Source organism: Triticum aestivum, chromosome 3B, assembly GCF_018294505.1.
Source record: "Triticum aestivum cultivar Chinese Spring chromosome 3B, IWGSC CS RefSeq v2.1, whole genome shotgun sequence".
Taxonomy (NCBI): Eukaryota; Viridiplantae; Streptophyta; class Magnoliopsida; order Poales; family Poaceae; genus Triticum; species Triticum aestivum.
Window position 1 is genome coordinate 814527301 of NC_057801.1, and position 23319 is coordinate 814550619.

At 49.1% G+C, this 23319-nt stretch overlaps 1 pseudogene; it reads left to right on the top strand.

The window, feature by feature from the left end:
* Positions 1 to 22588: 22588 nt before the first annotated feature.
* LOC123073138 (uncharacterized) lies at positions 22589 to 22727 on the top strand (annotated as a pseudogene).
* The last annotated feature ends 592 nt before the right edge of the window (positions 22728 to 23319 follow it).

Below are 23319 nucleotides of genomic sequence, written 5' to 3' on the forward strand. Positions count from 1 at the left end.
TCTTTCCAGTAGGGTAGGTCCCAAAATATAGATTTCTTCTTCCACATGGGTGCGTGTCCCTCAGCGTCATTCGGAACAGCTAGTCCGCCGGGACCCTTTCCAAAGATTACGTGTAAAGCATTGACCATAGCAAGTACATGATCACCGGTACGCATGGCGGGCTTCCTTGGGTGATCTGCCTCGCCTTTGAAATGCTTGCCTTTCTTTCAACATTGATGGTTGGTCGGAAGAAATCGACGATAGCCCAGGTATACATTCTTCCTACATTTGTCCAGGTATATACTTTTAGTGTCATCTAAACAGTGCATCCATGCGTGGTATCCCTTGTTTGTCTGTCCTGAAAGGTTACTGAGAGCGGGTCAATCGTTGATGGTGACGAACAGCAACGCCTTTAGGTCAAATTCCTCCTGTTTGTTCTCATCCCACGTACGTACACCGTTTCCATTCCACAGCTATAAAAGTTCTTCAACTAATGGACTTAGGTACACATCAATGTCGTTGTCGGGTTGCTTAGGGCCTTGAATGAGAACTGGCATCATAATGAACTTCCGCTTCATGCACATCCAAGGAGGAAGGTTATACATACATAGAGTCACGGGCCAGGTGTTGTGATTGCTGCTCTGCTCCCCAAAAGGATTAATGCCGTCCGCGCTTAAAGCAAACCATACGTTCCTTGGGTCACTTGCAAACTCATCCCAGTACTTTCTCTCGATTTTTCTCCACTGCGACCCATCAGCGGGTGCTCTCAACTTCCCGTCTTTCTTACGGTCCTCACTGTGCCATCGCATCAACTTGGCATGCTCTCCGTTTCTAAACAGACGTTTCAACCGTGGTATTATAGGAGCATACCACATCACCTTCGCAGGAACCCTCTTCCCGGGGGGGTTCCCCGTCAACATCACCAGGGTCATCTCATCTGATCTTATATCGTAATGCACCGCATACTGGGCATGCGTTCATATCCTTGTACGCACCGCGGTAGAGGATGCAGTCATTAGGGCATGCATGTACTTTCTGCACCTCTAATCCTAGAGGGCATACGACCTTCTTTGCTGCGTATGTAATGTCGGGTAATTCGTTATCCTTTGGAAGCTTCTTATTCAATATTTTTAGTAGCTTCTCAAATCCTTTGTTAGGCACAACATTCTCTGCCTTCCACTGCAGCAATTCCAGTACGTACCGAGCTTTATGTTGCCATCTTCGCAATTGAGGTACAACCCTTTTTTGTGATCCTCTAACATGCGATCGAACTTCAGCTTCTCCTTTTGACTTTCGCATTGCGTCCTTGCATCGACAATGACCCGACAGAGATCATCATCATCGGGCACATCGTCTGGTTCCTCTTGATCTTCAGCAGCTTCCCCCGTTGCAGCATCATTAGGCACATCATCTGGTTCCTCTTGATCTTCAACAGCTTCCCCCGTTGCAGCATCACCGTATTCAGGGGGCACATAGTTGTCATCGTCCTCTTCTTCTTCGCCGTCTTCCATCATAACCCCTATTTCTCCATGCCTCGTCCAAACATTATAGTGTGGCATGAAACCATTGTAAAGCAGGTGGGTGTGAAGGATTTTCCGGTCAGAGTAAGACTTCGTATTCCCACATTTAGGGCATGGACAACACATAAAACCATTCTGCTTGTTTGCCTCAGCCACTTCGAGAAAATAATGCACGCCCTTAATGTACTTGGAGGTGTGTCTGTCACAGTACATCCATTGCTGGTTCATCAGCATGCATTATATATAATTAAGTGTGTCAAAAACCATTACAGAACATCATGAATAGATAATTAAGTGACCAAATTAATAGAAAGTTCATCATCACATTAAAACCAAAGTACATACATAGTTCTGATCTAACAATATAAAGCTCTTGAGAGCATCTAAATTAATTAATCCATACATTGAAACTATGTAAAACATTTCAAAGCGAAAACAAATGCGATCATAATCGCAACCAAGGTAACAATTGATCCAACGACATAATGATACCAAGCCTCGGTATGAATGACATATTTTCTAATCTTTCTAATCTTCAAGTGCATTGCATCCATTTTGATCTTGTGATCATCGACGACATCTGCAACATGCAACTCCAATATCATCTTCTCCTCCTCAATTTTTTTATTTTTTCCTTCAAGAAATTGTTTTCTTCTTCAACTAAATTTAACCTCTTGACAATAGGGTCGGTTGGAATTTCCGGTTCACATACCTCCTAGATAAATAAAATCTATGTCACGTTGGTCGGCATAATTTTCATAAACAATAAATGAAGCAATAGTTATAAGGATAATATATACCACATCCGAATCATACACAGGACAAGGGCCGACGGGGGCAGATACCAAAATCATTGCACTATATAATAACAAGCAATAAAATAATAAGAAAATTAGACAAGTATCTATCTAAAGCAAGAAATTTTTTTCTTTTAGAAAGAAGATAAGAACAAGAGGCTCACCACGGTGGTGCCAGCGACGAGATCGGCGCGGGCGATCAACGACAGTGAAGACGGGGACGGGGCGTGACGGGCCGCTAATATAAACCTAGACAAATCTCGGGAAAAATAGTTTCGAAGGTCGTGCTTCGAGAGGAGAAAGCTTAACTAGTGTGGCTCGGGCATTTCATCGAACACCTCATGTGCATAGGAGGTGAGCTAGAGCACCACAAAGCCCTCCCCTCCCCGGCCAGAGAAAAACAGATCAGTGGAGTGCTCTGCTCGCGGGCGAGGGGTATATATAGGCACCTCAATGGTCCCGGTCCGTGGCACGAACCGGGACTAAAGGGCAGCCTGTTGTCCCGGTTAAAGCCACCAACCGGGACCAATGGTGGTGGGCCAGGAGCCAGACCCATTGGTCCCGGTTCGTCCCACCAACCGGGACCAAAAGGTCCAGACGAACTGGGACCAATGGCCCACGTGGCCCGGCCGGCCCCCTAAGCTCACGAACCGGGACCAATGCCTCCATGGGTCCCTGTTCTGGACTGAACCGGGACTAATGGGCTGACCCGGCCTGAATCAAAGCCCTCTTTTCTACTAGTGTGAGATTCATCTATCTATTTACCAACTATGATGCCATTTTTCAAAGGTTTTAGATGTTACATATGAAATTTGGTGCTTGTGTATTGTGGTTTGGTTAACTAGCTATATGGTTTACTGTGTTGTCAATTATGAAATCCTCGTGCCATTTGCAAGGATAGCTAGGCTTTATTCATATGAAACAATGTTTACAGGTACTAAAAGAATATCATGTGGATTGCCTAACCAAATATGTCTTCCCGGGGAAAGGAGACACCATACCTAGCTATCTTATGAGCTTTGAAATTAGAAGCTCGAAATTCATGAACAGAAGTACATGAACTAATAGTTTTCTCCATCTACTTAACTTCTTTGATGATCCCCCCATATGATCCAGCATTGTTATTGTGAATGCCATTGATCACTTCCTTGCTATCAGATGCAACATAGAGATGCCTCACTACAAGATCTTCAGCCAACGAGAGAGCCTCTCTGTAGGCTATAGCTTCCAGCGATGAAGGATCGATCGACCCATGAATTACCAATACCATGGAGCCCAAATATGTGCCGTCTCTATCGCGACAAACCGCTGCAACAGAGCCAACATTATGCTCCACAAAAATGTCAGCGTCAACGCTCATCTTGATGCACCCCATAGGCGGGGGTAGCCATTTGTTCCTGCTCACAATCGGCGCTATAGGAACTCATGATTTAGGTGCGGTGATCTGATCAAGCTCCGATATGAACCTGTTAATGAACAAATAAGTAGAGAGGGGACTCTGGTGAATTCCCTCGTGAATTTACTTTCTTCTTGCCATCCATATTGCTCATAAGGTTACTAACATCCTTGTAAGTTCATCATGTCATAACACTGTATCGTAGAAAACAACCAGATTCTCGCCATTGGCTCGGTTGTGGCAATCATATGCTCCAACAGAATGGGGTCCATGACTGCCCACACACACCTTGCCATAGTACATTCAACCAAGTTGTGCCTCCATGAGTCATGCATGCCACAAATGCAACACTGATCTCCCACCGACATGTTTCTATGCTTTCGTATATCCTTTATAGGGAGAGAATGTTGGGCTAGCCTCCGCAAGAACATTTTTTTCTTTGCTGGAACCGCAACCTTCCACAAAGTGGCCCATGATTTTTCCGCAACAGAAGTATTAGAAGCACCAGCTCTCTCCCCGAGCCAATCCTCTCTTCGTTCTTTGTTTCAACTATCATCCTGTATGCCGACCGCACCGTAAACCTTACGGATGTTTCAAAGTCCCAAGACCAGAAATTGTCAATATTCCGTGTACAAATAGGTACTTATAAAATAGCTTCTGCATCACGAGGGAGAAATACTTGTCCAATCAGTTCGGAGTCCCACTGAGCCTCCATGGGAATCATCAGCTTCGACACCACCTAAGGTGGATTGGCCACCAATAAAACAATCGGCCACATATTCTCCGGGCGTGGTATCCAGTTTGTACTCCAGATTTGAGTACTATCCCCATTACCTACTCTTTTTATAAAACCTTGCTTCATGACATCTCGTCCTTTCACAAGAGAACGCCAGATCTAGGATGGATGTGTTCCAATAGCTGCATCCAGAAAATTATCATTGGAAAAATAAACTGTGCCATTTTATGGATATTTTTGAGTATCATGATTATTAGGAAAGACGAGATAGACTAGGATTTGTTCTGGCTTGTCTTGTACTCCAAGTAGATCATTGTACTCCTATATATATGCCCCCGAGGCTCAAGCAATACAACAAACTATTCCACCAAATCCTGCTCTCCCTTCTAATATGGTATCAGCCTAATCGATCCTAAACCCTAGCCGCCGCCGCTTCCGCACCCGCGCGCCGCCCCGGGAGCGGTCGGCCTCCATGACCGCCGCCGGGGGCCGGCCCGCCCGTACCTAGGGTTCGTGCGTCGGTCGTGTTGACCGGCTGCCCTAGAGAGTCTTTTTTCGATCCTTTGATCCGGGTTTTCTCTCTCTCGCCGGTCGTTTTGATCGGTGTTTTTTTCTATTTGGTTTTCCGATCTATGCTTGATCAGTTTGCGTCGCCCGCCGCCGTCCTCGTCACCCCGCGCCTCTACTTCAACACCGGCGCGACCGGCCGGCTACTTCACCGACCTGGCGGCCTCGCGCGACAGGCAGCCCTCAAGGCCATCGTCTGCTCCGACCGGGACACCTACATCGCCTATACCCGGCGGTCTCGCGCCATGTGGCGGTCAATCATAGCAGCCGCTGGCGCTGTTGGCATGTCGGCCCGCCAATCGATCCACGCCACCCGCCTCTGCCAAGTCTGCACGACGGCCCGGCGGTCTACCTCGCCGGCCTCGTCCTCGGCTACATCAGGACGACTGCGTCAGGCTCATCGGCTGCGTCAACTCGGGCGCCGCTGCTCCGTTGGTCGCTCGGGCCTCGTTGCCCGGGCGCCGGCGCTGCTTTGGTGGCCCGCTTGGCGGTGCTGATGCGCTCCTCCGCACGTCATCCCATGTTGTCCATCATTGCCGGCCTCATCTTGGACTCCGCCACCACCCCGCCTCCACCGAGCGGCGTCCCTGACCTCGCACGCGGTCGGCTTGATCACCCGCTCGCCACCGCGATCCACCTCACCTACGCCGCGCGACCGACCTGGCCCGTCGGTTACACGCGCCTCCGCAGGTCCCGCGAAGATCGTCCCCGAGTTCAGCCCGCCCCTCTACCGATCGAGCAACGGGCCGCCGTCGTGTTGCCCCGTCGGGCCGCAGCGCCACGGCCCCGTGGTTCTCCTTGCAGCTGCATCGACTTGCGCGTCGCCGCTGCATCACCCCTGCGGGCCGTAGTGCCGCGATAAGCGGTCCCAGCCGCCGCCCCGAGGCCATCCCCGCAGTTGCACCGACCCGCGGTCCGCCGCTGGACCGCCCCTTCGGGCCGTAGCGCCACGGCTCGCGGTCCCCGCCGTCGCCCAGACCTGCTCGCTACTGTTGCGTCGCCCCTTCGGGCCATAGTGTCGCGGGCCATGGTCCACTTCACCGTCCCTGCGCGTCGACTTCGTGTCGTATGCGTCGCGCAGTCTCCCTTGGCGCGGGAACGCGACCGTTCGCGCCAGTCTTCGTCACGCTGTCAGGGTTCTTCGCATATTTCGAGCATCGCCGTCGTGCTCCTAACCTAGCCGCCGCCGCCGCCGCTCTTCTTCGGCCGCCGCCGCTCTTCTTCGGCTGCCGCCGCCACTAGCCTCGTAGCTGCCGCAGCCGCCTGCCCACCCCCTTCGTCTTCGTCCAGCACCAGCCCGTCGCCAGCATCGCCGTCATCTACCCCAACCGCTTCATCTATTCCGACAACCGCGGGCGACATTGGCCCCGCGCCGATTGGCGCCGCAACCGTCACCGAGTCCTTCTCTGCTGGCCTCTCGGACTTCTTCGACATGGCGTACAGCTCGTGCAGGTCCCAGTCTACGCATGCCCGGTGCTGGCAACACTGCCGCGTGCCTTCGTCCACGACGTGTCCCCGGGCCTGGCAAGCCTGGTGCGGTGCTTCGTCAACTTCGTCTTCGTCCGTCTACGCATGCCCGGTGCTGGCAACACCATCGCGTACCTTTGTCTACAATGTGTCCCCAGGGTTGGAAACCCCAGCGCGACGCGTCGTCAACATCAGCTACTTCCCGGCGCACCACTACTTCGACACCACTGCGCCCATGCTAACTCGGCGCCCCCTTGAGCTCGCGGCTCCACGACGACTTCCTCGACACCGGCCACCCCGACTCGACATCGACCACGGCATTCTTCGCACAACTACCTTGACCACGGCTCCACCACCCACGCTCTCGGCTACCTCGACAACGACATAAAGGGCTACCGACTTGCTTGAGCAACCTCGTCGGTTTTCACTCTAGCAACGACTCCGCGATGCATCAACTGTTACGACTGTGGGGGTGTGTCCGTCGACTTGCCTTCGAATTCTTCTCCAGTCTCACCGTCTGCGCCGCTACCGTTGTGACTGCGGGGGGATGTCGAGTATCATGATTATTAGGAAAGACGAGATAGACTAGGATTTGTTCTGACTTGTCTTGTACTCCAAGTAGATCATTGTACTCCTATATATATGCCCACGAGCTCAAGCAATACAACGAACTATTCCACCAAATTCCTCTCTCCCTTCTAACAGATATGAAATATATAATGTGTTCGATATGAAATCATACGAAAATTTGTTCGATATAAAAAGTTAATTGCTTATTATAGAATTAAAAATAATGGGCTAACAAACCTGCTTATTGGGACATTGCATTGCAGATGGTTACTTATTAGGTTCCATGTATGATCGCCACTTGCAACACCCACATATGCTACAAAATGAGCGTTTGAGATCAAAGAATCACCACACGATTCAGCCCTAGACAACGACTGTGATGCATGAAGTAACCCACACGCAGCCGGCATCACATCGTGTGCGATGGACGATGCAATCCTACACAATTGTTTGTCCACAACCATGTGTTGTGATGCACCAAGTAACCCAAACGCAGCTGGCATCACATCATGTGCCATGGACGATGCAATCCTTTTTTTGTCTTAGAACAAAAGCTCAAGGGGAGCCCGACACTGAATTAACAAAGCCATCAACCGGCCAGGATTACACAAGGCCATCAAGCAAGAGCGACCGAAAGATACAAGGGAGCTCACTGAGCAGCTTATAACGCAACACACACTACTACACACAAAGAAAGAAACATGAAAGACCTGCAAGTAATGTCGAAGCCCGGTGCACATCGGCACCAAGAACATGGAAGCAGAGAAGGCTCAAGGATCAGCCAAAGGCCCGCAAGTACTGAGCGCGGCCGAATCATGGGATTGGGATCACGAAACCTGTGTTCCAACACCGAAGAAGACCCCAATCCTCTCGCCTAGGCTCGAAGAGCAGGTGCCGGTCGAAACCCAGAGCAGGCATAGCTCACAGTCCTCACTATTGTCGTAGGCACACCACTAGCTGCACTGCCACCTGCGCGGGGCAACCGAGAACAGAAGGAAAGCCGCTAGGAGGATTGTCGAAGAAACCAGCTGCAAATACCCAAGGGCGAAGCTTGGGAAGCCTCTGCTTGGACTCGCAGCCGACGCGCGCTCTCCTACCTCGACACCACTCACCTGGAGAACCAGACAACCCAAGGCGGCGCCTCCAAGGACGGAAAGATGCGCAAGACGCCGCCACCCAACCCGAGACGAGTTTTGGGCTTTCACCCGGGATCTGGGACAAGGATGGATAGGGGAGTCCTCATCGGTGCCTCGAAGGAGAAATGCAATGCGCGCACGCGCCATCACCGCCGTGGTCGGAGATCCGACCAAGGGTTTCCCCCAGACTCGAGCTATGCCACCGGCACCCCGCCAGCACCGGAAACGGCAACCAAAGCTGCAGATCGGACACAGCCGGAGGGGAGGAGTGAGTAGAGGAGGAGGAGCAGCTCGACCTTCAGATCTGGAGCAAAAGAAGTTGCGCCACGACCACCACCCGATGGATCCACGCCGCCCGAGCAGCCGAGGACGCCGGCCGTCACGTCCCGCGCATGCCGCCTACCGCAGAGGCTGCGCCGCCTCGCCGACCGGGGCCGCCACCCCAGAGTCCGGGATCCTTCGCAAGGGGAACGGAGCGATGAGAGGCCTCGCCGCCACCTACATCGGCGGCCCCCGAGGCTTGCCTGGCATCCCTCAGGTGGCGGCGAGGGGAGATGTTGGAAGGGGTGGCGGCGTCGGGGGGAAACCGTAGTCACCCCCGGGATGCCCGCTAGGGACGACATGGGAGCTGGGGGGGGGGGGGGGGGGGGGAGTCCTGTACGATGCAATCCTACACAATTGTTTGTCCACAACCGCGTCCGGTACACTGGCAGGACACACATGTTTCTAAGAGAAAAAGCATGTGCAATGATCAGCATATCCCATACCGTTTTTGTGGATCAGTATATCCCATATGGTTTCTTGTGCTATATCATGTGTAATACCCTTTTTTTGCGGGGACATGTGTAATACCATGTACAGATGTCACACGTTTTGTTACGCCTCAATGCTTGTGATTGCTCTCCCTATCGCACACGATCTCTTTCGTGCATATGGTGTGTGATAGGTGGATACGAGGAGATCAACAAGTGGTGGGGGTGCTTGAATGTTTGTAACACAATTATCTGTACGGCGTAACCGCGGAAACACACATGATTTTAATGAATACTCCTTTGTACCTAAATATAAGTTTTTTTAGACATTTTAAATGGACTACAACAACATACGGATGTATGTAGATATATTTTAGAGTGTAGATTCACTCATTTTGCTCCCTATGTAGTCACTTGTTGGAATCTCTACAAAGACTTATATTTTGGAAATGGAGGGAGTAGATGATAGCAAGCTTAGACTAAAGCAACCAAGTTATTTTTCTCTTTTGAAATAGTACTACCTCTGTCCGAAAATACTTGTCATCAAAATGATATCTAGATGTATTTTAGTTCTAGATACATCTTTTTTTTTCCATTTTGATGTTAAGTATTTTCGGCCGGAGGGAATAGTAAATAAATAGAATACTTGCCGGTTCATCAGGAAATAACACACACGCGCGCCTTCATGGTCTAGTTCTTTTTATAAGACCTTGCTTCATCACGTCTCGTCCTTTCACAAGAGAACGCCAGATCTGGGATGGATGTGTTCCAATAGCTGCATCCAGAAAATTATCATTGGGAAAATAAACTGTGCCATTTTGATGGATATGAAATATATAATGTGTTCGATATGAAATCGTGCGAACATTTGTTCGATATGAAAAGTTAATTGCTTATTATACAATTAAAATAGTGGGCTAATAAACCTGCTTATTGGAACATTGCATTGCACATGGTTACCTATTAAGTTCCACGTATGATCGCCACTTGCAACACACACAGGTGCTACAAAATGAGCGTGTGAGATCAAAGAATCACCACACACGATTCAGTCCTAGACAACGACTGTGATGCATGAAGTAACCCACACGCAGCCGGCATCACATAGTGTGCGATGGACGATGCGATCCTATGCAATTGTTTGTCCAAAACCACGTGTTGTGATGCACGAAGTAACCCAAACGCAGCTGGCATCACATCGTGTGCCATGGACGATGCAATCTTACACAATTGTTTGTCCACAACCGCGTTCGGTACGCTGCCAGGACGCAAATGTTTCTAACAGGAAAAGCATGTGCAATGATCAGCATATCCCGTACCATTTTTGTGGATCAGTATATACCGTATGGTTTTTTGTGCTATATCATGTGTAATACCCTTTACAGATGTCACACGTTTTGTTACGCCTCAGTGCTTGTGATTGCTCTCCCGGTCGCACACGTTCTCTTTCGTGCATATACGAGGAGATCAACAAGTGGTGGGGTGCGTCAATGTTTGTAACACAATTATCTGTACGGCGTAGCCGCGGATACACACATGAGTTTAATGAATAGATGGTAACAAGCTTAGACTATTTCTCTTCTGAAATAAATAAATAGAACACTTGCCGGTTCATCAGGAAATAACACACACGCACGTGGTGATTTAGGAGAGTAGCAATGGTAAGCCTAATTAAGAGCAAAGACTAAGATGACATGGAAAATTTCTCAATGAGCACGTCCTCATAGCATGGTCGATAAGTAAATGAATCGTAAACACCGCAACCTGCTTGCACCGTGTCTTTGATGAGCTGGTAATAGTTGCTTAGATACTGCATCCTTAACGTGTCGAGATGGTACACTACCACCGCGCCATTAAGCATGAGAATGAGTGCATTCTTATATGGGTGGAATCCCATAATATCGCAGGAGACATCCCTTATGGACATATCATGGTGGCCAGCACGTTCGACCACATCGATGAAATTGTCCTCGTCGGAGTCCCAAGAGTATTTAGAGTCATCTCCATCACTTTCGTTCTCCTTTTCATCCTCCACGTCATCGTCGGTCAAACTGACTGGCCCATTGGTGCTTTCAACAATCGCCCATGTCACCTCGAATTGTGTTTTAATAGTCCTAATCATATGGGCATGCAGGTTGAGGTTTGCGTCATGTGCTAATGTCCAGCTTAGTTGACCATCTACTGATTCGGTTAGCATCCATAAACGGAGTAGTGAACCGCTGGACGCCACATAGTGTACCCCTCTCTCATAGCTTGCTAAGACAGAATTTCTAGGCAGGTCATACAAGCTCTTTGCCCTACAGGTTTCGCCAGGGAGTTGGACCATATCATAAGTCCCCTCTGTAGGGCGTAGGATCAAGAGGACGCTGTTGTGGCAGTGCATGTACAGCGACTCACGCCAGTATTCACATGAGCAGAAGGCTCCCCCGTAGCTCTTGGGTGGTTTGGCCACCACGTCGTAGAGGTGCCCCGGGGCGCAGCGTCCAGGCGCGAACTCTCGGTTCTCCCAATGACATGTACGGGATGAGTACACTAGCATAGACAACACCTTTTCCGTTGGCTCCTCGACCCCTTCCGCTTGCACTTGCTCGAGCGGCGGAACATCGCCTTCCTCCTCCACCTTGAGCATGCCGCCCTTCTGAAAGAGGAACACATGGTAGTGCAGCGACACGGCCGGGTCGAAGGCGAGGGATGCGGCAAAGCTGCACCATGGAGTTGTTGGGCGCGGCAGATGTGTGCATCGTGCCGTCGCAGGGTTGAGCACGTAGTAGTGGCCGCACTTGTCGAGAAGCAGGAGGCCGTTGCAGGACTGGCATACGGTGGTGTCGTCGTCCAGATGGAAGGGGAGTCGAAAGCGTGTAGACGACGGGGCGAAGAAGGACGTATCAGACCCACACCCGAACTTGTTAATGAAGAGGCCGGGAAAGGCTCGCCGGGGGAAGCAGCGCTCGAGGGAGAGCCCATGGTCGCCGAGGATGTCGCGCCACAAGCGGCAGACGCACTTCGACGCAGCAACGTCGCGCCATGGCAGACGTCGGAGGATGTCGAGGAGCACGTTGTAGGGAAAGCACATGCCACCGCTGTCGCCCTCGCCGGCAGCATCCATGGTTCAGCGGCTGGTTCCGCAGTCAACAGCGCCCTCTTACGTGCACGCGCAGCAGGAAAGCCGTGCGTTGCGATGTGAGGTGCTCGGATATTCTTGTTTTCCAAGGCTTAAATCTCCATGGCGTCTCATCAAACCTTTACCCCTACAGCTTCCTTTTAATAATAACTTAGTAAAAGAAGACTTGATCTTCACGGCATCTAAAAGTCTTTTCTTTTGACGTACAAGCATGCATCGTGACGTGATGACGTACAAGCTTGTGTCAATACCTTTGAAGATGTTGTCCTTTGCAGGTAATATAAACCTTAACAGTTTGTCTAATTCACATGTAGATGTTTTCTAAGGATATCACATCTAAACTCCTATAAATACACAGCAACAAGGAACAAAAAAAAGTGCTGGGACAAAAAAATACAGTTTGTCTAATTCACATCTAGATGCTTTTTAAGGATGTCACATCTAAGCTTCCATAAATATATAATGCAGCAACAAGAAATAAAAAAACTAGGACAAGAAAAAAAAAGACCACAAACATAGTGGACATTAGTTTAGATGTGACATAACTATGTCACATCTAGATGTGTCTGGATTTTCTCCACTTCCAAGCGTAACTTCGTCAGGTTGGCTAGTGATTTGAGACAGCTCGCGAAAGGACCCTCAGCCCCCGCGTCGCCCCCGCTCGGGCGACTCGAGCGGGATCACAAACCCTAGCCGTCGGGGGCTCCCCGTCCTTCCATCCCTCCCTCCGCCGCCGCCGAAGGACGCCGCCGACCTATAGCCCGGGGGCTGACGGCGGTGGCGGGGGCCTTCCCTCTCTCCTGCGCCATGGGGGCGGTGCGGAGCCCCACGGCATGGGTGGCACGGCTGATCTGGCCTTGGTGGCATGGCGGCCCTGCCTTCCGGCGGCGGCGCGGCGGCTACCTCGGCCTAGCAGCGATGGTGGCGTGCGGCGGACGGCCCTGCTTCGGGCAGCGGCCTTGGCGGCGTTTGGCGGAGGCGGCCGGGTCGACACCATCTAACCTCGGATCGGCGGTGGCGGCATGGAGGGATGCTGGTTGGGTCGGCACCATGCGTGGTGTGCCCTCTGGACAGATCTGATCTAGCCCGTGCGGCCTGCTCGATGTGCGGCGACTCAGATCGGCGGTGACCCGTGCACACGATGCTTGATGGAGGTTCTTCGAGCGGATCCGGGTGAAAACCTCATGCTCGGCTTGATGCCAAGACCGGCGTTGACGGCACCCTTTTGTGCCATTACCTTCTTGAAGGCATCGCCGTGGAGAAGCTCCAGACCTCTATCCGCTACCTCCGGGGAAATCCCTAGATCAATAGATCGGATGATGGTGACGCGTTGGTGTCCTTTCCTCCTTGGGGGCGTCATTCTTGGGGGCGTACACGGGATCGAGGGACCAGTGGGCGGCTTTTTTGGTGGAGCGGTGCTTCATCCTACACATTGATGACGGCGGATCTCGGCGGCGTGGTGTAGTGGAGAATCGGCGCCCAACGCGCGGTGATGGACTCGCGCAGGAGGAGGCAGTTTGTCTGGCGTCATGGTGGCGTCGATGGCAGAGTGGCCTGACAAGGTAGAAGCCTCAATATCTGCTCTGAAGACGGACCTGTGGAAGATGGCGGCGATGACACATGTGAGTGCGTCAGACCAGTTTATGCCCCAGACCCAGTATGTGGCTCGGCTGGGCTTTTGGCTTTTGATGATAGGCTTAGGTGAGTGGTCCGGGTATTTGGCCAAGGTAGCACCCCTTCATCATATGGATAGGAGTAGTGGCATATGTTGTCAAGATGGCGGATTCAGGTATATTGTTGTAATACTTTGTAAGGTCCTCGAGAATAATCAATAAAGTGGCCGTATGCATCTCCCAGATGCAGAGGCCGGGGGTCATCCTCCTTTTCTAAAAGAACATCTAGATGTGTCTAGAAAGACCAAAAAAATAGACCACAAACATAGTGGACATCTGATTAGATATGACATAACTATGTCACATCTTTTTCGAAAAGGGGTGCTTTATTACTTAAAAGATTTAAGCATTACACCCGACCTCTGCATGACTAAGATGCACACAGCCAAATAAGATCCTCTCACACAAAATAAAAATAGAAAGGCGAATTACAACGAAACATGTAGAGTCCATATAACGCCTAATATGGAGGGGGGCCAATCCTTAGATCATGCTGCCACCCATGTTGGGTAAAAGTATCCCTCGCCGTAGCCTCCAATCGTCTACACACCTCCGTAAATAGGCCTCGATTCTCCACGCGTTGTAGAGAGGACCATAAATGAAGAGTTCCGGTACATCTGTAGATAACCTGCAACAGAGAAGTACTTTTATCGTTAAAAACCTTATCATTTCTACATAGCCAAAGCGACCAAATAATGGCAAGCGCTCCCACCCTGAGAAGAGTTCTAAACCTGTGATCAATCCCATGTAACTAGTTGCCAAATACATTAGCAACACTACAGGGAGGATACAAGCCAGAAGCTATTTGGATGACTGACCATATAGAACGAGCCAATTTGCATTGAAAGAATAAATGTTTTATTGTCTCCTCATGGTGACAAAATACACATTGCGGGCTTCCATGCCAATTCCTCTTAATAAGGTTATCTTTAGTAAGAATGACTCCGCGACGAAGATACCATGCAAAGATTTTATTCTTAAGAGGTATCTTCATCTTCCAGATCTTCTTGTTATTAACAACTGGCACATCGGACTGAATTAACGCTCTATACATAGAATCCACTGAGAATTGTCCATTCCCATGGAGGTTCCATCGGAATACATCAGACCCATGTGACAATTGCACCGTGGACAACCGTTGGAGCAGGATATTCCACGATTGGAGTCTGGGTCCAATTAAGTCTCTTCTGAACGTCACATTTGGTGGAAGTGATTCCATTACCGTGGCGATAGTATCACCTTTGTGGCGTACAATGTTGTATAGAGCCGGATATTGTTCCCGGAGTGTGGCATTTCCTAGCCACTTGTCCTCCCAGAATCTAATTTCCGAGCCGTCCTTAATCGAGAAGGATCCATAGCAGAAGAAATATTTCTTCGTAGCCATTAGACTTGCCCAAAAGTGGGAATCCCCAGGCTTCCAATATACTTGGGATATCGCCTTGGAACCCACATATTTCCTCCTTAGGAGGGTTTGCCATACACCATCTTCCGTTAGTAATTTAAACAACCATTTGCCGAGGAGGGCCCTATTCTTAACCTCAAGGTCATGAATGCCCAACCCGCCTTGGTCTTTGGGACGGCAAACCACACTCCATTTAGCCAGTCGATATTTCTTACTCTCGCTATCTCCTTGCCAAAAGAATCTTGATCGGAAATAATCCAATCTATGTAAAACTCCTTTCGGTAACTGGAAGAAGGAAATCATATATAGTACCATATTACTAAGTACTGAATTTATGAGTACCAATCTTCCACCCAGAGACAGCAGTTTACCTTTCCAACTGCTAAGTCTTTTTTGCAGTCTCTCCTCGACGTGTTTCCATTCAACATTTGTGAGTCTCCGATAATGTATCGGTATCCCCAAATATGTGATGGGAAACTGACCCAACCCGCATCCGAACAGTTGAGCGTACAGGTGGGCCTCGTCTTGAGCCTCGCCAAAGCAAAACAATTCACTTTTATGAAAATTGATCTTTAGACCCGAGAGTTGCTCGAATGCTGATAAAATTAGTTTCAGATTTCTTGCTTTCTCGAGGTCATGATCCATGAAGAGAATCGTATCATCGGCATATTGAAGTATAGAGAGACCACCATCAACTAGATGATTTACTACCCCATAAATTTGGCCATCAACCTTGGCACGCTCAATCATGACCGCTAGCATATCCGCCACTATATTGAATAGCATGGGCGATACCGAGTCACCTTGTCGCAATCCCTTCTTCGTTTGGAAATAGTGTCCAACATCATCGTTGACCTTAATGGCAACACTACCTCCAGAAACGAAGCTATGGATCATAGCGTGCCACTCTTCAGAAAATCCTTTCATTCTGAGAGTCTGTTGAAGAAAAGGCCACTTGACTTTGTCATAAGCCTTTTCAAAGTCTATTTTGAGTACCACCCCATTTAACTTTTTCCGGTGTAATTCATGGACTGTTTCATGAAGGATAACAACTCCATCTAGGATGTGTCTGCCTTGCATAAAAGCTGTCTGTGAAGGCCGAACCACATGTTCAGCAACCGAATTTAGCCTAGTAGTCGCAACCTTTGTGAATATTTTAAAACTAACATTAAGGAGGCAAATAGGTCTATATTGTTGTATCCGTTCAGCCTCATTAACCTTAGGTAATAAAATAATCTCACCGAAGTTTAAGCGGAACAATTCTAGTTGGCCAGCATGTAGGTCGGTAAACAAAAGTAGGAGATCCGGTTTGATGACTTCCCAGAATTTCTGATAGAACTCAGCAGGAAAACCATCCGGACCCGGGGCTTTGTTATGCTCCATTAGGAAAACTGCCTTTCTAACTTCCTCCTCAGAGTATGGGGCTGTTAGAAGGTTGTTTTCCTCATCAGAGACCTGAGGGATGTCATCTGTTCGGGTCTCATCCATCGAGAAGTTTCCTTCCTCTGGGGCTCCGAACAGATTTTTATAATAATTAGTGATATAAGATTTAAGTTGCTCATGCCCCTCAATCACTCCCTCATCCTGTTGTAGGGAATGAATAATTTTCTTTCGGTGTCTGCCATTGGCGACTCCATGAAAATATCTAGTATTCGAATCACCTTTTAGGATAAATTGCGAGTTAGAATGTTGGTACCATTTGAGTTCCTCTTCACGCAGCATGTTTGCTATCTGTGCATTTGAATGATTCTTGATCTCAATTTCATGCTCAGATAGAGGTCTAACCTCTGCCAAAGCTTCTAATTCATCAATGATAGATGAAAGACGAAGCTTCTCCTTTTTGAGGATACCCACCGTATGCCTGGCCCAACCACCAAGGAATTTACGTAATGCACGCATTTTGTTATTCCATCTGTGTATTGGGGTAGGCCCGGCGACTGGTTTCTCCCACACTTCCTTGACCATGTCATGGAAGCCATCCCGAAGCAACCACCCAAGTTCGAACTTGAACTTGCGTCTATGTTGTGGTCGTGGCAACCCAGTAGTTAGAAGAATGGGTGCCTGGTCTGATAAAGCCTCGATACGAGGTAGAGCACGAACAGAAACCATAGGAAATTTTGATTCCCATGGTATCCATTAAAACGCGATCTAGTTTCTCATATGTCGGTTCCGGAAGACTGTTCGCCCATGTGAATTGTCTTCCAATCATAGAAACCTCTCGCAAATCTAGACTGTCGATGACAGCATTGAAAAGGAAAGGCCAATGATTATCGAACCTACCACGGCTTTTCTCATTTGGAAATCGAAGCAAGTTGAAATCCCCACCTATAAGAATGGGATAGGGATTATCTTTCGCCAGATTAACCAATTCACGAAGAAAATCGGCCTTGAACTCATCCTGGGCTGCCCCATACACGGCGACGAGGGTCCATGTGAAGTTGTTGGCCTTGTTGCGAATATGGAGTTTAACGTGAAACTCGCCATTCGAACTAGCCAAAACATCCATAGTCCTTGTATTTACGCCAAGTAAAATGCCCCCAGAACGACCTCTAGGTGGTCGCGAAACCCAAGTAAAGTCTATCCCGCCAGAAAGACGGTTAAGCAGACTTACTAAGAAATCACGTCTCCCCGTTTCAGAGATAGACAAAAAATCTAAATTGTATTCCCTATTACATTCTGCAATGAATAAATGTTTAGCCAAGTCGCGAAGACCTCTGCTATTAAAAAACATTCCATTCATGAGGAAACAAATAGGAGATATAGAACAATTTGCCCTCTTATGGGACTTACTATCTTTTTTCGAATGTGCGGTCTTTGATTTACGTCCGGGTGCTGTAAGCTCAATCAATGAACTAAGCCTGGGTTCATCTAGACCCACGTCCGAAACCGCCCCTACTAAATGAGAGAGTAGCTGACCATCTGATGTGGCATGCAGCTCTTCCTCATCAGTACAGGAGACATAAGACTTGCTAGAAACACGTGGAGTAACTTTTAATCGGTCATATTCCACATGTTTCAAAGCGTTAGTCGAAATAGAAATATCCTTCTCATTCTTTCCAAGACTGACACCCACTTTATTTAACTTAGAAACGATGGCAGTATTAGAAAAATCTAAAAAGGATTTGGGTGACGACGTAATACCTTGGTTGTCGAGGTTTTGCGCTGCCTTACGCCGCATAGCCTTGGCCAAAGAGTCCTCATCTGTGTCCATAGAACCGTCGTCGGCAACAGAATGCCGACTACTCCGTCGTGTAGGTGTCATCCCCATTGGAGGTTGTGGCGCCTGCTCTACTGCCGGTGAAGGGGATGATGGTGGAGTAGCAACCCCCTCCCCGACAATCTCAACCACAGGCTCGAATGACGAGGTCATTGTCTGAAGAGGGGCCGGACCAGTCGTACCAGTGAATGCGGTAGAGATGGACGTGGCCGGCTCCACCTGCAGCTGAAGGGCGTCCAAACTCGTAGAGTCAACTGTCTTTACAATCTGTACAACAGGAGGTTGCATGGCCTTCACCTGGGGCTTAAGAGCAGCCACGGGTGCATGCATGCATGCATGAACTATGTCACATCTAGATGTGTTTTAGACAGACTCAAAGGTTAATGTTCCCAATTGGCCGACCGACATTCATCTAGGGTTCAAATCTGATCCAAGAGGCCCTGAGAGAAGACCTCCTCTGTGCCTTATCCTCTATCGATCAAGCACATATACATGTTATCCTCTCTGTCGTTCCGCCGCTATACCACCCCCTCCCCTGCTCCAGCAAGGCTGCCGAGGAGTTACAAGGCCGACCACGCTGCGTTCCTCGACGATGCAAGCGGCCTACTGCGAGTTGCTGGTGACATGAGTGATTGTCCAACAAGGGGTAGTGCAATTAGGAACAATCTTGTCATGTTAGGTGGGTGGAGTAAAAATTTCGCTGTAGCTAAGCCGTACGAGCTTTTGGTGGTCTGACACGCTGATGATACTCATGTGTTTGTTGCACAGTCCGTGAAGTTGGCAAGGGTTCGTCAGGTGGGCCGCGATCAGCTGGAGTACTTAGTGTTCGAAAGATTAACGGTACATTCTACAGAACACATTCTGTGTCGTATTCTACAGAAGGCAGTATATATAATTTCGCAAAAAAACAGTATATAAAATTCCGCAAAAAAACTCACCCTCTATCATAATATAATCTATCGTGTAGCTTATGGCGATGGATCAACTAGGAAAAAGCTCATCTCAAATGTGACAGAATTATATTCAGATTCACTGACAAAATGCAATGAGCGCTGCATTTTCCATTGAAATAGAAGGAGAAACGAGTACAAATACACAAGCGAAAACAAGGGAAAACAGAAGAGGAAACAACCAAGCGATGGACTACAGTAGGAACAAGCAGCAGCACAGCAGAGAGTGGGCAGTAAACTCTGCCTGGGTCGATCGCATCCGCGCTAGTTCAAGAAATAACTGGCACATGCCAAACTATGTGCGTTGCTTCGGGGAGGTCATGGGCCTTTGCACCAACTTCCACAAGAGTTCATTTGTGCCCATCCATTGCAACCATCTCGATTTGGGAAATTCAACCCAAAGTTTGCCGGCAACAAGGACGTCCTTCCCTTTGCGCTACCTGGGACTCCCTCTATCTGTTTGAAAGCTAAAGTTGGAGGATCTTCAATTCCTGGTGGATAAGGTTGCAAGCAAGCTAATAACTTATGAGGGACAAAATATCACAACCATTGGACGAACGGCTCTTGTCAAGTCTGTAATCACCTCCCAACTCGTCTACCCCGCCATGCTGTTGGTCATTCCGCAAACCATCCTTCACAATGTAAACAAGCTTGAGAGAGCTTTTCTTTGGTCCGGTACGGACAAGACGAAAGGGCAAAATGCAAAGTAAATTGGGAGATTGTCTGCCAGCCTCTCGAGTATGGGGGTCTTGGGGTGCTCAACACCGACAAGTTTACTCGTGCTCTCTGGTTGCGTTGGCCGTGGTGTGAATGGAAGGAGCCCACCAAGATGTGGGTGGGATTGGGAAACCCGTGTGACGTGGAGGACCTCAACTTCTTCTATGCATCCACCACCATCACAGTGGGTAGTGGCGCGAAGACCCCTTTCTGGGACTTGCCTTGGCTCCTGGGGCGCATGCCAAAGGACATTACCCCGCTCATTCACGAGGCTTCCACGAGAAAGAATTGGAAGATGCGGGAGGTCCTCAAGCATAACGCATGGATTCTCAAGATCAAGCCACCAAACAACGTCTCCACCGAGCACATCTCGCAGTTTTTCACTCTCTGGATACTCTCGCACGAGTTCGAACTCGATGAGCTCACCGAGGACGACATCCTATGGAAGCACACGACTTGTGGGCAATATTCGGCTTCATCCGCATACAAGGCACAATTTTTAGGGATGGTTCTCTCACCCATGGATAAAATGATTTGGAAGGCTTGGGCTCCTCCAAAAGTCAAGTTCTTTGCTTGGTTAGCTCTAGAAGATAGAATTTGGACCGTCGATAAATTAGCAAAGCGTGGATGGCTAAATTGTGACATGTGCCCTCTTTGCAAGAGGGTGCACAAAAGCAGGAGTCGTCTCCTCTACAAGTGCCGCTACACGAGAAGGCTATGGTCTTTGGTCATTGACAAATACCACATTCTCGCGCTCGACACAAACACTTGGCCCTTGTTTGACTCGATTGAGGGTGGGCAAGTACTTGCGACAGCGCCACGCCATTCAGACAAGCCAAGGCATCCTCACCATGCTTGTCTCATGGACTATTTGGAACGAGAGAAACGCGAGAGTGTTCAAGCAGAAGAGCATGCCACGGACTACATTGCTTGCCTCCATCACGCCGAGGCTAGCCTCTGGATCATCGCCGGTGCAAAAAAACTAGGGTCCAAAATATCGAGAGAGTAATTCCCATGCCGTGTAATCGGGTTGCTTGTAAAAAACTATATTCTCTCTTATTCAATGGATGAGGCAAAGCTTTTGCCTCCGTTTCAAAAAAAAAAAAAAACTGGCACATGGTAATATATATGGACTTGCCCAACCCAAATATCCAGATTCTAGCAATCAGCTCTAACACAATTAATGACATGATCATGACCAAAATTGTATAGTTAAGTATAAATATAGCAACGCTGGCCATAACTGAAGGCAATGCCTCCTGATACATGCACATCAGGCCAGTGAAAATACACTATAAAGAGGTCTGAAAGCATTTCCGATATACTTATTGTAATGCTGGACAATGTAGGGAGATTGCACATAAACGTTATATACAACAAAGTTAAACAACACTATGAAAAAAAAACACTAGAATTATGTGTTACAAAGAACATTAGAATTATGTGTTTTGTGTTGTATTGATCTGACCCTCATATGGGATACATTGGAGAAGAGGACAGGTCATACATGATTTAAATATATTCTATCTTTAACTCCTAACTCTTATCTTAAACATGTTTATACTTCTAACAAATACAACAAGCTTAAATTGACTTACCGCCCTCTAGGAGGCCCAGGTGAGTTCCTATGCGGTGATGGGCAGCCACGAACCCTCCTAGGTGACAGTTGTGAGACTAGTGTCAGCTACTCCTCAGGCTAGATACAAGAAAATTTAGAAAACTTACCGCATTGATGACCTATATGTTAGAGTAGTTGTATAGAGATAGGTTTTGTCATTTAAACTTGTACACCTGATCTATCTCTTCTTCTCACCCTCGTAGCATTATCTCCTGCATCTTCTGTAATGATCTCTTAATCGATCTTTCCACAACGTGTACGCCAAGGCTTGTGCCCAATATATACCAATGCGGCCCGAGACAAAAGGTTCAACGCTTCCAACATATTTCACATGGTAGTCAGAGCCTCTTTCTCATAGATCATAGATCGCATCTAGCTACCTCCCAAAACTTTACCTATCTTCCTCCTGCGACCGAGATCACGTCGACCACCGCTGCCGCATCGTTTTCCAGCACATCCGGCGCGCTCACCACCTTGTCATCCTCTGCCTTCGCATCGTCTTCCTCCACGTCCACCACCGCTGGGTCTCTCGGATCGCCACCACAGGAGAAGCTCACGAGGGGAAACTTCCTGCTATGGAGGCCATTGTGCTGCCTCAGATCAAAGGCGCTCAGATGGAACACCACCTCGACGGGACAAGACCGCCACCGCCGGACACCCTCACCGTGACCAAGGACGTCAAGGAAGAACAAGTCTTCAACTACGCCCGATCCCTCTGGTACGCCCAACAGCAACAACTTCAAGGGTATTTGATGGGATCTCTTCCCGCGATATCCTCGCTCAGGTCGCGACGCTACAGACACCGGCCGAAGTTTGGAGCACCATCCACGCCATGTTCACTGCCCAGAGTCAAGCCCAAGCCATCAACACCCGCATCGAGCTCACCAACCTGAAAAAAGGTAACATGTCCATGGCTGACTATCTTGGCAGGATCAAGAGCCTTACTGATGAAGTCGCGTGCACTGTCGCGGCTCTCTCCGATCCGGAAATCGTCTCCAAGATCCTCGCTGGTTTGGACATGGAGTACAATCCGGTAGTTTCTGCACTCGCCGCTCGTGTGGAACCCATCACCGTCCAGGAGTTGTACAATCAGCTCCTCAGTTTTGATGACCGCCTCACCCTCCTTCATGGTGGTGATCTTCGACAGTCGTTCGCTAACTCCGCGTCCCGTGGCCGCGGCCGTGGGCGCGGTCACCAGGGGCAGAATCGTGGTGGCGGCCGCGGACGCGGTGCCCCTCAAGGCGACGGTGCTCGCTCTGGTGGCGCCTACGGCTACACCAACGGGGGCGGTACAGCTCCAACAACAACAACAACGGCGGCTTCAACAACGGCGGCGAATTCAACTCCAACAATGGCCGCTGCCCCCCTGCCGCTCGCCCTCGCCCGCGCTGCCAGCTTTGCAAGAGGTCTGGCCATGAGGTTCTGGATTGTTGGCATTGCTTCAATGAGAACTTTGTACCTGATGCTCGCCATGTTGCTGCTGCCATGCGTGAACAGGGAGGCGACGACGTCTGATACGTTGATTCTGGCGCCACCGACCACGTTACCAATGAACTAGAGCAGCTTGCTCTTCGCGAGAGGTACCACGGCGCTGACCAGATCCACACCGCAAGTGGAGGAGGTATGGATATTTGTCACATTGGTCAAGTTTCAATTAATTCCCCTAGTCTTAAACGTGATCTTATTCTTAAGGATGTCCTT